The 16094-nt window shown below is 46.2% G+C and overlaps 2 non-coding genes across 2 annotated transcripts; one reads left to right on the top strand and one right to left on the bottom strand.

The window, feature by feature from the left end:
- The first annotated feature begins 9204 nt into the window (after window positions 1-9204).
- Window positions 9205-9300, top strand: trnaf-gaa (transfer RNA phenylalanine (anticodon GAA)). Its single transcript has 2 exons — window positions 9205-9242; window positions 9265-9300. It is a non-coding gene; the product is annotated as a tRNA-Phe (tRNA).
- Window positions 9301-14246: 4946 nt separating this feature from the next.
- Window positions 14247-14319, bottom strand: trnaa-ugc (transfer RNA alanine (anticodon UGC)). The gene has a single exon. It is a non-coding gene; the product is annotated as a tRNA-Ala (tRNA).
- Between the last annotated feature and the right edge of the window lie 1775 nt (window positions 14320-16094).

The following is a 16094-nucleotide window of genomic DNA, read 5'->3' as shown; positions in this document are numbered from 1 at the left end:
TGCCTCTATTTATAAAGCCCAGGATCCCGTATGCTTTGTTCAAACTTTTTTATGATGTGGAGATGCCGGTGATGGACTGGGGTGGACAAATGTAAGGAGTCTTACAACACCAGGTTATATATAACCAGGACTGTAACCTGGTGTTGCAAAACTTTTTTACACAGCGAATGGTTGTGACCTGGAATGTACTGCCTGAGGGGGCGGTGGAGGCAGAGTCAATCGGGGCTTTTAAATGGGAATTGCATAAGTCCTGCAATGGAAAAATTGCAATGCCACGGGGATAGGGCGGGGCAGTGTGACTCGTTGTATTGCTCTTGCTGAGAGCCGGCACGGACTCGCTGGGCCGAATGGCCTCTTTCCGTGCTGTAACCATTCTCTGATTCTGTGCTGAATTACTGAACATCACGACCAGAATAAGAACCCACGCAATCTGAATAACTGGCCTTAGACCCTGCGGCCATCCTCGCTCCTGGGTGTAACATTCAAATCCATTAATCAACCGGTAACGTTCTGTTTTAGATTGCCGGAAAGCCGAACAAGGTTCGCGAGTCGCCATCAAAAATGTAATATATGGTTTGTGTTTTGTCCATGTTGATCGTCATCCATTCTCATTCTACAGACGGTATTTTGGAACTTGGTTAAACATGTTCCGTGTTTATGTCACCATGAATCTTAAAATAATTTAAATTCTCCACCTCAATAAAACACAACAGCAACTATTGCCCCCATTCGATCTTGCAACCACACCAAGTGCCGCCTCAATTAAAAAACCTGAACGAATACCGCCACCCTTTCCGCCACTATTGTACAACCTCTAGTGTGTAAATACAAAGTGTGAGTGTGTTTATTTGAATGTGATATTTATGTAATAGCAGCCTCTAATCCCTCCGTGTCTATGGAAAGATGGTGACGAAAGTCGAATTGCGCCCTCACAATACTGGAGCATCAATGTCCGGGCTCAGGCCACTCGACCACGCTCTCTCCCAGTGTTGTCCAATGGAAATTGCTGATTAACCGCAGGTGTGGTTATGGCGACACCATTTTATCCACAGGAATGGATTTTAGTGGAAAACATCTCCCACACACAATGCAGGGAAATGGGCCTGTGATCTCAATAATCATATTCGCAGGCGGTTTGCATGTGAACTTCAACCTTAATGTGTTTTTGATAACATGATAAATGAAATTCAGAGTGTTCGAGTGTTGTTTCGTCGTTGTGAGTGTTTTACTTCCTTGGTTACTGAATGGTGAAAGATGTTCTGAAATACACACATGTGAAGTCCATTTCCCTGTATTGTCAGGGCGCGATTCGACTTTCGTCACTAACAAACTTTCCATAGACACGGAGGGATCGGAGGCTGCCATTACTTAAATATTACAGTCAAAAAAACACACTCACACTTTGAAAATACACACTTGAGGTTGTACAATAGTGGGGGGCTCTAGTTAAGTTTCTTTAAATGAGGGGCACTAGTTGGGGTTGTATGATTGAGTGGAGCAGTAGTTACCGTTGTGTTTTAATGAGGTGGGGAATTTTACAAAGGTTGCACCAGAGTCCTGGTGTCATAAACACGGAACATTTTTAATCAAGTCCTAAAATACCGTCTGTAAAATGAGAACGGGAGACAATTCCGCACATGCAAAACACAAAAACTTTTTAAAGTTTTGACTGTCTCGGTAACCATGTTCGGATTTCCTTCAGTCTGAAACAAAAAGTTATCGGTTCATTAATGGCGATTAGAACAATTATTCATCTTTTTTTACCGAGTTTAATGAGTTTTGTGTAATGAATACAATAAACTCTTTTGTAAAGGTTAATTCCCTGAACGGGAATCGAATCCACCTCCCGCTTTGAAAATATTTGGATCCCGCTCTTCTCTTCTGAGTTGTTCCGATAATAATTTACAGAGCTGAGTTTCCGCAGTGTAGCGGTTATCACTTTTACCTAATATACAGTAAGTTCACGGTTCGAAATCGAGTAGCATCATTTTGCAAACGATCTTCATTGAAAATAAATCAATTCAAACGGTGGAAGATTTCACTTGGGGGGTTAAATATGAATAAAATACCATATCACACAGCCCCGGTATATTCTTTATTTCTCTGTACAGTTCTACACACAGTCCAACACGACACACATACCGGCAGTATCTCTACTTCACTCCCGTTTCCTGCTCTGAAGATGCGGAAAGCTCCTCTAAAAGCTGCACATTTCGACTGGTTTCAGTTGATCTGTGAGGGAACATTCAAGGATCCCGCAGCGCTGCCTCCCTTAATAACAATAGGTTGTAACTGCATTTCAGCCGCGGCAACAAAGCCATCAGTTTTTCGCTGTTCCCCAGCTGCCTGAGTGAATGAGGCCGCGACAAGCAGCAACATTGAGGCCGCCTGTCCGGCCCCGCTCTCTCCAATCACCCGCTGCCGGTGGAAAGCAGCAAATGCAGCCTCAGACGTCTCATCACTGCTCCTCCCTGGGAAACAAGATAACACGGCCCGGTCAAACCTCCACATACACCGAGCAAGTGGACAGCAATTAATGGGGAGATTGTATCCCAGTCGCTGAACCATTTAGAGAACCTCCGGTGCTGTGTTCAGGTCGCGTGGAGACGTCCCTCTAATCCTGCACACGGTTCTTCGCTTTGAAACTGTCCATCACCACTGTGCTCGGTCACCTCCATTGGCTCCCGGTCCGCCAATGCCTCGATTTTAAAATTCTCATCCTTGTGTTTAAATCCCTCTGCGGCCTTACCACTCCCTTTCGATGTAACCTTCCACAGACCTACAACCCTCCGAGATCACTGCGTACCTTAAATTATGGCCTCTTGTGCACTCCCAAATTTTATTCGCTCCACCAATGGCGGTTTTTCCTTCAGCTGGCTGGTCCCAAATCTCTGGAATACCCGACTTAAACCCCTCCGCCTCTCTCTACTCCTTTATGACGCTCCTTAGAAACTAACTTTTTGACTAAGTTTTCGTTCACCTTTCCGAATATCTCCTTTTGTGGATCAGTGTCAAATTGTATCTGATAACGCTGCTGTGAAGCTCCTTGGGACATTTTATTGTGTCAAAAGCAACAGCAATTAAAGTTCTTGTTAATTTTAAATTTTCTCACCATTTAAAGAAATAAGGATATGACAATGAGCTTGGTAACTCCGAACCGTCCATTCCTGCACCCGATTCACCGTTTCCATCACCAGCCCAGGAGGACCCTCTCGAGAGAATGTATGTAGTGAGACTGAGGGTATCTCACAGGGTGAAGCACCGAGCACCAGAGTGAAGGAGGAGCTGCAAGTAATTCTACGTTTCTCCCCTGGGGAGGCCGAGAAACAACTGCCCTTGGCTGAGGGGCCCAAGGCCGCAGATCTCAGGACTCCAGTCTTCAACAGAACTTCGAATTGTTCGCACAGGCTGAATGACCAGGCCGTGGAGACAGTCACCTCCCACATTCTGGAGATGGACGATCAGTTGTAGAAGTTCAAGAGCCGCATTTGTAAAACAGCACAGGAGGAATGTAAGGCCGTGCAGAGCACCCTGGACAATGAGGCAGTCCAGGCGATTCCTGCAACAGCAAGGGGTCTGGTGGAGATTCTTCCGGAGTGGTAGCCATGACCGCTCCAATAGATTACTGGTGTGATGCCCTTAATAGCATCATATCTCAGGGCTTTCCCAGCTTCATTGTAACAATGTGGTCTGTCTCACGCTGAACTACAGCCCAACCGAGCCCATTCCCAGCACCAATGGCCTGCAAGGAATGTGTGCAGATGTCACTGTTTCTGATGACGTGGATACTGAGGTTGTTTCATTCCAGTGTGTGGTTCTGGGCCGAACCCAATAGGCATTACATGTACAAGTGAGATGAGAGCAGAAACAGGTCCTCCAAGAACATCAACATCCCATCAGTCCAAGTCCCATTGCTGCTGATTTGTTGGACCTAACACAGAATGGCTGAAGAGAAGACAGGTTACGTTACATTGAAAACAGGGATAAAACCGAGGAGCCCGGACAGAAACAGTGTATTGATACAGGAACAAAGTGTTTGACTGTTCGAGATGTGGAAAGTGACTTGACACTTTGGGCTGCTTGACAGATCATCAGTGAGTTCAATCTGGAGCGAACCTGCAGAGTGCCGCGGATCAGGTCAGAGGCTGGTGGCTGCATCCAGGTCCGCTGATCTCTCCACATAACTTAAGTCCCTCATCCCTGATATCTTCCTGATAAACCTCCTTTGTAACCTCTCCAATTCCTTGACATCCTTACTAAAGTTTGATCCCCAGAATTGTACCTCATTCTCCAGCTGAGGCCTAACCAGTGATTTGTAACGGTTCCGCATGGACTTCCTTGTTTTTGTATTCAATGCCACTGTTTACAAAGTCAAGTATCCCATACGCTTTCTTATAAACTTGCCCTATTCTGAGACTATGCACACCCAGGTCCTCTGTAATTGCATCCCCTCCGCCTCAAAATAACATAATTTACATCATAGTGCCCCTCTCCATATTGTTCCTCACAAAGTGCATCACTTCACACTTATCCGCATTAGATTGCATCTGCCATGGGACTGCACATTTTACCAGTCTGACTATGTCCTCCAGAAGTATTCTGCTAATTTTCCTCACTCTTCACTCCATTGCAAAGTTTACACATCGTGTTGTTATAATCTGGAATGCACTGCAAGAAGGGGTGGAGGATGGAGAGTCAATTGTGACTATAAAAATGGAATTGGAAAATAATGGAAGAGAAAAAAATTGCAGGGCTATTATGAAAGAGCTGGAGAGTGGGACTAATTGGATAGCCGAAAAATAGCCCACATCGCCATGATGGGCTGAATTGCCTCCTCCGGTGTTGTGAGATTCAACGAAAGTTGAGGTGTAAAAATCCCTGTTACCAGAAGATGGCATCTTTGCCGAAAACGTTCTCGCTCACCCCAGAGGATTTTTGGAATCATAGATGCAGAGAATGGTTGAATCACGGAAGGAGGCCATTCGGCACGTCGAGTCGGTGCCGGCACCCTGCAACAGCAATCCAGCTAGAACCACCCCTCTGCCCTATCCCGGTAGCACAGATTTTTTCCCCTTCAAGTGCTTATCCAATTCTCTTTTGAAAGCCACGATTGAATCTGCATGCACCACCCCCTCAGGGGGGTGATCATTCCTGATCACAACCACTCGCTTTGTAAAAAAGTCAGGAGGGGAGAGAGATGGAGAAAGAGGGTGAGGAAGAGACAGAAAGAGAAAGACAAACACACACACGCACACAGCGAGTCAGAGGGAAAGAGATACAGAGAGAGAGACAGAGAGATGAGGAGGCAGAGAGACAGAGAGAGAGGCAGATTGAGCGAGGTAGAGGGAGAGAAACAGAGAGACCGAGAGATTGAAAGACAGAGAGAGACAGAACGTAGAGGGAGAGAACGAGAGGGAAAGGAACTGAGAGAGAAGGACACACACGCACAGAGTGACAGAGACAGAGAGTCACAGAGAAAGAGAGTGAGAGAGGGGCGAGACGGAGAGAGAGACGAAGAGTGATGGAGAGAGAGACACAGAGAGTTAGATGGAGAGACACAGGGAGAGAGAGAGAGAGAGAGAGAGAGAGATAGAGAGACAGAGATAGAGGGACAGAGACAGACATAGAGTCTCATAGATGGACAGAGACATACAAAGAGACATAGTCAGAAACACGGGGAGAGAGAGAGAGACAATGAGAGAGACAGAGAGAGAGAGACAATGAAAGAGACAGAGAGAGAGAGAGAGACAGGGAGACAGGGAGAGTCAGAGAGAGAAAGGGAGAGAGAGACAAAGAGAGACGGACAGAGATACAGTGAGGCAGAGAGGAAACAAATCTGTAATGATTAACAGAAACAAAAAGAGAGAGTGAGCGTAAGGCAGACAGAGAGACAGCGAACGAGAGACAGAGAGAGACCAAGGGAAGAGGAAGATAGCGAGAGATAAGAGACAGAGAGCAAGAGACAGAGCAGAGAGGGGAGCAGAAGGGGAGTCAGTGAGAGAGCGAAAGACAAGAGGGAGAGACAGAGAGACAGAGAGTGAGAGGGGGACAGAGAGAGAGGGAGATGGGGAGAAAGTCAGAGCGAAAGGGAGAGAGAGGGGAGATAGAGACAGAGAGAGAAACAGAGAGAGATTCACGGACAGAGAGAAAGAGAGAGACAGAGAGAGGCACAGCGAGAGAGACACAGAAAGAGAGACAGAGAGAGTGTGACAGAGTCAGAGGCAAAAAAGGAGAGAGAGAGGCAGAGTGAGACAGAGAAAGACAGAGGAAACAACACTGGAATAATCAACAGAAACAAAAAAGAGGGGGAGAGGAAGACACTGAGAGAGTGAGAGGGAGAGCAGAGAGGGGGCAGAGGGGAGACACTGAGAAAGAGAAAGACAAGAGGGAGACAGAGTGATATATAGAGCGAGAATTAAAGAGAGAGTAGAGTTAGAGAGAATAAAGACGGGGAGAGAGAGAGAGAGAGAGTGGTCGGAGAGAGACAAAGCAGACTAGAAAGACAGAGAGACAGAGAGGGACAGGGAAATTGTGGAGGCGGAGGCAAGATTGAGAAAGTAAAATAAAAGCAGAGAAAGACAGGGAGAGAGAGAAATCGTAAGAGAGATAGAGAGAGTGGATAGAGAGGAAAAGTCACAGAAAAGAGGGAGAAAGAGAGAGACAAGGTGGAGGGACAGAGGGATCGTGAGAGAATGAGCGATAGAGATAAGAGAGAGCGAGACACAGAAGAAGAAAAGAGACGGAGATAAGAGGGTGATAGAGAGATAGAGAGGAAAAAAGAGATAGAAAAACAAAGATAGAGGGAAGAGAAAGGAAGGGAGAGAGACAGGGCAGAGAAAAAGGGACAATGTAAGTGAAACAGGGTGAGAGAGATGAAACGACAAAGAGAGACAGACAGGGAGATAGAAATAAGATGGAGAGAGACAGCGGGAAAAGCAAAAGTGCAACCCAGCTGATGAATTCGTAGCTAATGTCTCCATATTCATATCTCTTCGACCTCACAGAAAGAGAAAGACAAACACACACACGCACACAGCGAGTCAGAGAGAGAGAGATCGAGAGGGAGAGACAGAGATATGAGGAGACAGAGAGACAGAGATAGAGATAGAGAAAGATGCAGATTGAGGGAGGTAGCGGGAGAGAAACAGAGAGACCGAGAGATAGAAATACAGAGAGAGACAGAACGTAGAGGGAGAGAACGAGAGGGAAAGGAACTGAGAGAGAAGGACACACACGCACAGAGTGAGAGAGAGAGGGGCGAGACGGAGAGAGAGACAAAGAGTGACGGAGAGAGAGACACAGAGAGTTAGATGGAGAGACACAGAGAGAGAGAGAGAGAGAGAGAGAGAGAGACAGAGAGATGAGGAGACAGAGAGACAGCGAACGAGAGACAGAGACCAAGGAAAGAGGATGATAGCGAGAGATAAGAGACAGAGCAACAGACAGAATAGAGAGGGTGGCAGAAGGAGAGTCAGTGAGAGAGCGAAAGACAAGAGGGAGAGACAGAGAGAGACAGAGAGTGAGAGGGGGACAGAGATAGAGGGAGGTGGGGAGAAAGTCAGAACGAAAGTGAGAGAGAGGGGAGATAGAGACAGAGAGAGAAACAGAGAGAGATTCACGGACAGAGAGAAAGAGAGAGACAGAGTGAGGCACAGCGAGAGAGACACACAAAGAGAGACAGAGAGAGTGTGACAGATTCAGAGAGAAAAAAATGAGAGAGAGGCACAGTGAGACAGAGAGAAAGACTGTGCAGTGTGAGGAAACAACTCTAAAATAATCAACAGAAACAAAAAAGAGGGGGAGAGGGAGACACTGAGAAAGTGAAAGGGAGAGCAGAGAGGGGGCAGAGGGGAGACACTGAGAAAGAGAAAGACAAGAGGGAGACAGAGTGATATACAGAGCGAGAATGAAAGAGAGAGTAGTGTTCGAGAGAATAAAGAGAGAGAGAGTGTGTGGTCGGAGAGATACAAAGCAGACTAGAAAGACAGAGGGACAGAGAGGGACAGGGAAATTGTTGAGGCGGAGGCAAGATTGAGAAAGTAAAATAAAAACAGAGAGAGAAAGACATGGAGAGAGAGAAATAGTAAGAGAGATAGAGAGAGTTGATAGAGAGGAAAAGTCACAGAAAAAAGGGAGAAAGAGAGAGACAAGGTGGAGGGACATCGGGATCGTGAGAGAATGAGAGATAGAGATAAGAGAGTGAGACACAGAAGAATAAAAAAATACGGAGATAAGAGGGTGATAGATAGATAGAGAGAAAAAAAGTGAGAGAAAAACAAAGATAGAGGGAAGAGAAAGGAAGGGAGAGAGACAGGGCAGAGAGAAAGCGACAAAGAAAGTGAAACAGGGTGAGAGAGATAAAAAGACAAAGAGAGACAGACAGGGAGATAGAAATAAGATGGAGAGAGACAGGGGGAAAAGGAAAAGTGCAACCCAGCCGATGAATTCGTAACTAATGTCTCCATATTCATATCTCATCGCCCTCACAGTGAAAAATTAGCAATTTTATTATACTTTTGGTTCAGTGGATAACCTGCGGATGCCGAGACAGTTGACAATGTAGCTTTGGAGCAATAAATTCTGTAAAGTTTTACTTGATAATACAAGTCGTTCATTCAAAACGCATGTGGTAAAGAGAGTCCAATATTGATGACTTGAAATAGTTCGTGCTCAACTTGACATTGCTGTACATCGGATTAGAAAACGAGATTGGATGAACAGAAGTGGCCTGAAAGGCTGGGTAGTCTGCTGTGCGTTGCTGCGATTTATACATTGTCTGTACAGTAGTACTCGTGGTTCCCTGTTGTTTGAGGCGTATAATGTTGGCTTCGGGCGGTTTAACTGGTTGTGCATGTGAGCGGTCCCGGGTTCAAATCCCAATTAAATACGGCTGTACCCCGACTGACAGTGAAAATTGACTCAATTCCTGATCCTGTTTCAGAGGACAGAATGCCGAGGTTTCGTCAACGCTACGCACGTGGAGAAAAGAAAATATGCCAATTCACGCGATGTCATGAACGCAGATGAAAATGCTCCTGCATTGGGCGGGAATCAAACCCCAGCTTACTGTGCGGCAGGCAAAAATTCGACAACGAAAACACCAATGTCCGAACGGCAGTTGTCTGCTTGGAAACTTGTCTGAAAGAACAGACAGTCTCACAGGCCGCAAATGACACTGTTTGCTGGGCACACTAATCGTGGGCGGCTCTAGTGGCGCAATCGGTTAGCGCGCGGTACTGAAAAAACAGTATCAGATTGGAGCAAATGCCGAGGTTGTGAGTTCGAACCTCACCTGGAGCAGATTTACCTTTTGCTTCTGAACATTTCCACCGGAGCTGATATGTTTCATGAAGCATCTCCTTCTTCGTGTTTTCATGTGGGCACTTGGGGTCCTCTGGCCGGCCGTATCGCAATACCAGGTGTGAGTTTATTTATTAATAGGCAGGAGAGGGGGCGATTGGCGACAGCATGAAATGGGAAAGGAGGCGGCACGAGATCTTTCAATCTGAAGAACCGATCACACAATTCTTCTTTTCGTGAAACAGACATTTTTCTGTTTGAATTTTCGTGTAGGAAAATTCGGATTTATTTGCTCGAATAAATTAAATACTTTTTATCCCCCACCCTCTCCTTGCAGACACTTCCAGCATTATCTCCGTGGGCGGTCGAATGCAGAGACATTCAGCGCTACAAATCAATCCGTGCTGCCTCTTACCGAAACTCGGGAACAATGTGAACCATTTCAGCCTCTCAGATGCTGATGTCGCCAATTTCATCTTGTGCTGCAAGAACCCCTGGTCATTTCACAGTCACTGAATTTCGCTTCACTTTCGCCAAAGTTTACTCCAAGAGAGAACAACGAAAAATAAAGGAAAAGTGAGCGTTTCGTCATTGGCAAAATCGCTGCTTTCATTCCTTCCACCGTTGATCTTCCTTCAGGCTTTGAACCTTCTGCAATCTGCAATTTTTTCACATGACCAGGGACGAGAAACAAGTTGAATGTGAAAGTGGGAGCAACAAACTGGATCAAGCGGATAGGCGGGGCGGGATATTGCAAAACAAACAGCCAAGCCACCAAGAGCGGGTCAGCTGTTACATAAGAACATAAGAAATAGTTGCAGGAGTCGGTCTTACGGCCCCTCGAGCCTGCTCCGCCATTCAATAAGATCAGGGCTGATCTTCGATCTCGAATCCATCTTCCCGCCCGATCCGCTTTTTCATGCACGACACTAAAAACAGAAGAATGTCTATTTCACCAAAAGAAGAATTGTGATATCGGTTCTTTCGGTTTAAAGACGTCGTGCCGCCTCCTTTCACATTTCATGCTGTCGCCAATCGCCCCTCTCCCGCCTATTAACAAATAAACTCACACCTGCTATTGCAATAAGGCCGGCCAGAGGACCCTAAGTCCTCACATGAGAACACGAAGAAGGAGATGCTTCATGGAACACACCAGCGGTACCTTCAGATCCGGTGGAAATGTTCAGAAGCAAAAGACTCAAACATTCAAGGTGAGGCACGAACTCACAACCGCGGCATTTCTCGAGCCCTGATACTGTTATATCAATACCCGCGTTAACCGATTTTGCTACTGGAATCACGTCAGAGTAATAATCTCATCAAACACTCTCATTTTCGGTTTGTAAGATTGTCTGTTCTTTCAGGTAGGTTTCCAAGTGGACACATGGCGGCACCTGCCCGCTTGGGCGTTGGTGTTTTATTGGTCGAATTCTTGCCTGCCACACAGGAAGCGGGGGCTCGATGACCGCCCAATGCAGGAGCATTTTCATTCTGCATTCATGACACCGCGTGAATTGTGATAAATTCATATTCAGCTTCAATCTGCACAACATCTTGAGACATTTTCTTTTCTCCAGTTGTGTTGCGTTAACTTAACCTCGGCTTCTCTGCGCAAAGAGTGGGAGACGTTTGAAACGCTCTTCTGCAGATAATAGTTGATGGTAGCGCACTTGTGAATGTTAAATCTGAGATTGATCGATTTCTGTGAACCAAGGGAATTAAGGGATATCGTGCTAAGCCGGGTATATGGAGTTAGGTCACAGGTCAACCATGATCTCATTGAATGGTGGAACAGGCTCGACGTGCTAAATGCCACTGCCACTTGCTGCCTCCTCATATGCGCCACCTTCTTCTGCCAAAAAACGGGACGTGTGTCTGGATGATGTGCCTGTCATGGTAAAATAGCTGCCAGTGTGTGTGGCCTGTGAGTTGTGGGTGGGCGGCTTGCAACAATGGTAACGTGTAAGGGTGAGAGGAAGCCTCTGGTTACAAGAGTTGAATACTGATGGAAAGAGTTTGTTGGTATGTGGGGGATGGTGGGTGTATTGCGTGGTTCAGCTTGTAAGAGATGCCACTTGAGAGTTGACCTCACTCACCTTGACGACTCATATCAAAGCATTGAACTTCTTCCTGCAATGTATCCAAGTCTATGATGCTGTAGGACTGGCATTGACTTCGCCCCCCGCTGCCTCCCGCTGTCTTTTGGATATATGTCTGGACGCCTCTTGCCCCCCGACCCCCTCCAACCCTCGGGGATATAGAATGTCCCTCCTTCTGTCCACCTCTTGCACCAAGGTCTCTCAGCACCAGCAGGGAACCTTGGTGCATGCACTCTCCAGGCCTGGTACCAACTCAGATCGGCAGATTGGTGAGATCTGGCATGCAGATTGAAGGATGTGAGATTTAGTTGTGTTCAACCTTTGTCCAGTGTTTAAAGATAACTCATCATGTGTAAACATAGGGATGGAACCTGCATCTGTGTTTTACGTGTGCGATGTCTCATCTCAGTTCAGATTCCGTGCAGACAGTAGACTGTTATTTTCGGCAAATAAGAGGTCCCAGCTGTCTTTGAGAGATCTCGAAGAAACAACCTCCCTTTAAGCGATTGTGCTCCCTCTGGTGGTGGAAAGCGCGTGTTGCATTGATTCCAAGTGCAAGGCCGAGAATGGAACGCTGATTGCAGGTGAGTCTTCCGTCCAGCGAATCTTGCGTCCAGCCAGCGCAAGGGTCATTGGGCGAGGAGAAACAGCGCATCACGCTACCCACGGCCAAAAACCGCCCTGATCCAATTTTCGCCCCAAACATTTCCTTCGTGCGCCAGTCGACTGGATCCGATATGGTACCTGGAACTTGGGGCCACAGGAAGAAAGATTGCATTTTAATATATTGAACAGGGCTCCGGGGAGAACGAATCACCTTTAAAGACGCAGACCAGGTGATTGGATCAGTTCGAGTTTTGACCTTAGTAATATTTTCCTTCCTTATTTTTAACTTCTTCAGATTCAAACTGATCAGAAAACTGACAACTGAACTCTCAATGAATGTTCGATAAATCTGTCACTCAAAATAACCAATGTTACAACTAAAGAAATAAACCGGATTGAGACGGTTCACTTCACTTCACTGAAACGTCTAATTCCGGTTGAACCGACGCGGCGGAGTCACAGCAGCTCATCGCTGATCTGCACCTCAACTCCATTTAGCGAAATAGAAACTGGAAATCTCATGTTTCGAGACGAGTTTGCTGATTTCCTGAAAAATGATTATCACTAAAACAGCAAAACATTCCCTGCCCTGATTAAACACACAGCAAGGGGATGTGTCGAATACAGAGCAAGAAACCCGCGATTTTTTGTTACACGGATAGAATCCCGTGCTCAATATTAACATTAACACTGAGCGCCAGGTCTGGATCTGACCCGTTTACCCCGTGGTGCGGGACCCCGTCCGCGTTTATATTAACCAAAAAAAGAAAATCAGAAACTAATTATCTCACCCAGCAGAATTGGGAATTGTTCGCATTTTACAGGACAGGATGAGGCCACTCGGCCCGTCTGGCTTGGACAGTAAATTCTGTTCACAATCTCCGCTCTGTGTCTTTCTCCGTGTACATTTTTAGTTTACTGATTTGATATCCATTTTATGTCCCCTCTCTCTATTTTGCAGACCGGGTGGCAAAGAGATTCGCTTTGGAGGCTAAACATTTTGATCAAAGATTTGAACATTGTTTATTCTGATTGTAGGTTTCTCGGAGACCCAGCGGGAGTTCGGTTGTCAGTTTCCTGATCAGTCGGAAACAGTAGAGCCAACTTGTTACAAGAAAGAAAACAATAAATTAACAACATCAATAAAGTGAAAGGAAGTGAAAGATGCAAACAGAGTCTTAACCACCCTGCCCCGGGTTTAAGATCTTTTGCTGAAACTTTGCAGCAGCGGCCGCGTGGCACAATGGATAACGCGTCTGACTTCGGTATTAATCGGGGTGTTATCAGAAGATTGCAGGTTTCAGTCTTACCGCGGTCGTTTTTACAATCCTTCCAACGTGTGCCGTTACTGTTTCATCCCCGGTCGTTCTTGCAGTAACTGACCTCTTTGAACGGAAATCCGTAAATACCTTTCCTTACAGAAGTTGGCCCGACACATTCAACATTCTCGGTCACGGTGCTCGGGCAGGATATAGTGTAAAAGTGACTTTATTTCTACTGTTTGGATTCAGAAATGGTCGAATAATCCATTCTGCTCTTTACGTGTGGGTCCGAATCCCATCGGTGTCGTAATTGTATTGAACTTTTGTTGCGGCCCTCCGTCAGTTTTGGAGAATGAAAATGGGCTTGAATGATATTACTATCAATCCGACACCGGTGTTTTAAGTCTGTGTCCCAGGATTGTTCATATTTTGTTTAAATGGAGAGGGACAATTGGAATTTTACACCTGCTGTAATGGGCTAAAGGTCGAGTAGAGAGGACGGATCGGAGATAGATCTCTCTGTCCTTCCTTGCTGCCTCTGGGGTTTACAGCGAATGAAAGATTAACGGGAAAAGCAAATGAAAAGGGAGCTGGCCAGAAGCGCTCCCGCGGTATTGGTCTGTGTTTAATCTCCACCATGAATGTTTAGCTCTACCCTAGAATCAGTTTGTCCAACGTCATCACAGAAAGATTCGTTCCCTCCTGTCTAATTGATTGGGGAAAATACAGAATATCAGCGAACAGCTGAATTTTTATATTTAATGGAAATATAAAGGAGCAGGGGGCACTTTAACCTCACGGAGATGATTCGTTGCAATTGTCAACCCGTGGATGGGAATCTCCGGAACGAATTTAACTCGGCAGTCAACACAGAGAGGCTGGGAAGTGAACCAAGGGGTTCTGCAAGTAACAAATGTGGAGGAGGAAACGGGTGGAAAAATGGGAGCAACAAAACATGGAGACAAACAACATAAGCTAAAGGTACCGCTGGGATTCGAACCCAGGATCCCCTGTTTGCAAGACAGGTGCTTTAACCACTGAGCCACGGCGCCACATTTACGCGGCTCTTTCCCAACGTTATGGCATTGATACCTGTGCCAAGTGACTTTGTTGAGTCTCTTCCTTCAATGCGTCTGCGCAATAACATCGATCTTTTGTTCATCGGTCTCTGCATGAGAAACCATGGATATCCGTCATGACCTTCTCTTCCTTATTCCCTGTCAGTACATCATATATCTAGCCCTATTCATCATGTTGTATTCCCACACTCTCTCCACACTATCTGGTCTGATCCTATTCCATTTCTGATCTCTTCCCACGAAATGTTGGTGAGTAATGTCTGTGATACACCAGGTCCTGACCTCCTCCTTTGGGGGACCTCCCACAACGACTGCACAATAGTTTAAAGTGTGTGTGTTTTAGATTAGGCAATATGTACCAGCGCTAGTCTACCTAGTGTACCTATTCTCACACAAACGGCAATGTGGCTTCAGAGCATATCGATTTTAGAAAATCTTACTTGATGAGACAAGTTGTACATTCAAAATTTGGTGAAGAGAGGCTGATATTGTTCACTTGAAATAATTAGTGTACAACTCGATGGTGCTGAACATCGGAATAGAAAGCGAGACTGGATGGACAGGAACAGTCTGAAAGGATGGCTGATCGGCTGTGGGTGGTGGCGAAATTTTGCAGTGGCTGTGTGATTCAATTGCCAGCGATTCGTTGATCTATGGGTGTGAATCTCGTTTTGGTGCTTTCATTGATTGATAGTTGAGAAATCCGCGTTTCGAACACTTGCTAAACCTCCCTATGCTTTTGATCTGAGTCAATAATCACCAAATCGCATCTCTCAGAGTTGTGGATGGCAGAAGCGCTTTTTTCCCAAGAAAGAAGGCGGTGATGGAAAGAAGGAAGGAAAGCAGGAGAGAGACACAAAAACGATTGAAAAGGAACAAAATGTTGCACCTGAGAGAAAGAGAGTGAGAAGGCAGGAGAGAAGCTGAGAGGCTGAAGTTTGTGACTTTTCTCAGTCATTTCTTGCTGCCTCATACTTCATTTGCCGTTATTGTCCAATTGCAAGTGACTGCGGCGCGATGAATGACGTAAATACAGCGAATTCGGCATCACGGTTGACAGCAACGGTGGGCTGAGCGACGAAAACAACTTTTATCGTTTAATCGACTCTTCCGGACGAGCGGCGCAATTGTTCCAGAAATTATGGGCAATTCACCCCATCCCGTATCTCACCTGCTGCAACATTCACCTATCGACAATGGCTCACGCCGTGAATGCATCATTGTGGCTCGAGGTCCCAGCAATTGTAGGATTATAATGAAAGTGAAATCATTCTGGTCCGTCAAAATTTCGGCCTTGTTCCACTGCGGGTTCCAACAGCCTTCTGTGTCCCTGCTCTGTCCACTTTTCCCAGTTATTCACACAGAAAATGAGCCTGGTCCAGTATTGTAACAACTTGGTGAAAGAGAAAATCTGTCTTCTTCACCCGGCGAGAACAAGCGTCGTAACAGCGAACCAAACCAAATGGTGGCCGAGCACAGGCCTGGAGATCTCAGTGAATCAGCCGTCGGTGACATTAACCTCCCAATCAGGTCAATAAACAGCAGACAGTTGTTTCTATCTCTCTGCCTGGTGCTGAATCCAGATATAAACGGTGGTCCCATTGGCAATTGGTGAAAGCAGAGGTAAACCGATCAGGGAGAAAACAGTGTCGGCGACCGAGACCAGACCGGGATCCCGAGCCACACGGGCTGGATCCAATCACTGAGCAGCTCATCGCTTCAACCACCTTCGCGCTTCACTCTCGGAA

The sequence above is a fragment of the Heptranchias perlo genome, unplaced genomic scaffold, assembly GCF_035084215.1.
Source record: "Heptranchias perlo isolate sHepPer1 unplaced genomic scaffold, sHepPer1.hap1 HAP1_SCAFFOLD_54, whole genome shotgun sequence".
Taxonomy (NCBI): Eukaryota; Metazoa; Chordata; class Chondrichthyes; order Hexanchiformes; family Hexanchidae; genus Heptranchias; species Heptranchias perlo.
Note: the sequence above shows the minus strand (reverse complement) of the source record. Positions and strands in the feature narration are given on the sequence as shown.